This window comes from Dendroctonus ponderosae, unplaced genomic scaffold (assembly GCF_020466585.1).
Source record: "Dendroctonus ponderosae isolate FM_Combo_2020 unplaced genomic scaffold, Dpon_F_20191213v2 Dpon_F_20191213_1, whole genome shotgun sequence".
NCBI lineage: Eukaryota > Metazoa > Arthropoda > Insecta > Coleoptera > Curculionidae > Dendroctonus > Dendroctonus ponderosae.
Genome location: NW_026017110.1, coordinates 5,491,043 through 5,492,163, shown reverse-complemented (window position 1 = coordinate 5,492,163; position 1,121 = coordinate 5,491,043).

The window sequence follows — 1,121 nt, the reverse complement described above, 5'->3', positions numbered from 1 at the left end:
CTGAAGTCCTCAAATCTCATACTCTTGAACAACAAGCCTTAACAATCGAAATTTTACACAACATCTAATCAACGCCGAAAATTGCCCAATTCATAACATTTCCAACGTTCTCGACCCTTGCAAAGAAATTCATATCGTTGCTCAATGCACAATCGTTCTTGTCGGCTTCGAGCCTTAATTGCCAATATTTGACTGATTACTTTTAAATACGGCCAAACTCGATGTTTTTCAAATCGATTTATATTGTTGTAACCACTTTCGCAACGGATGCAATCGAATTTATTAAATTGCAAGCGCTCTTTTGGGCGGTTTTCTCTACTAGTGGGTGCGTTCACTTTTACCATTGATTATCGCGCTGGCGATAGAAGAAACAATTGATTCGATCGTGTTGGGCAATTGAACCCTAGGCTGGAACAACGTTGTAAACGCCAAGTATTGTTTTTTTGAGAAATTGAAAAAAACGATTTATTGCTTTGTCAGGTAAAGTTATTATATGACTAAGATGACTACCCAAAATAAACTAATCATATAACAGGCATTGCAAACTTGATCGCATGCAGAATATTGTGAATATGAGCATACTTTCCTCATTTTAATAAAACAACGTTGTATATCCACGTCGGTTACAACATTGTTTTGCGGAACTAAGGCGGCTACAACGTTGTTTTATGTTTAAAAAAAATACAACTGAAAATGAAAMAATAATTKATTTGGCSARGACATCTGTCCACTGAAAAGGCACGTAAACCGTTGAACGTTTTTTGACCCGTTCTATCAAAGCAAAATCTCTGTCGCACGGTAAGAAGCTGTGTCCACTCASCAAAAACTTCTGCTCCACTTGRGTAAAGTATTTTYCTCTCARTAACATTYGAAGCATAGTTATCAATGAATCCGCCTCAACAATATAGAACTTATCTATCATTTTCCAGTTGYTGTTTTGACCCACACATCGGTCCGACCAAACAACAAGTTTTCTTTCCTGTCCTGGACCAAGACGTTGGAAATATTGRTGAAATATTAAATATCATATGAAATAGTAATGCCGATGCCATTTTCGTAGAGCCTCAATGTGCCATTGCTATGCCATAACATCATCGTAGCTATACCATTCTCCATGTTAT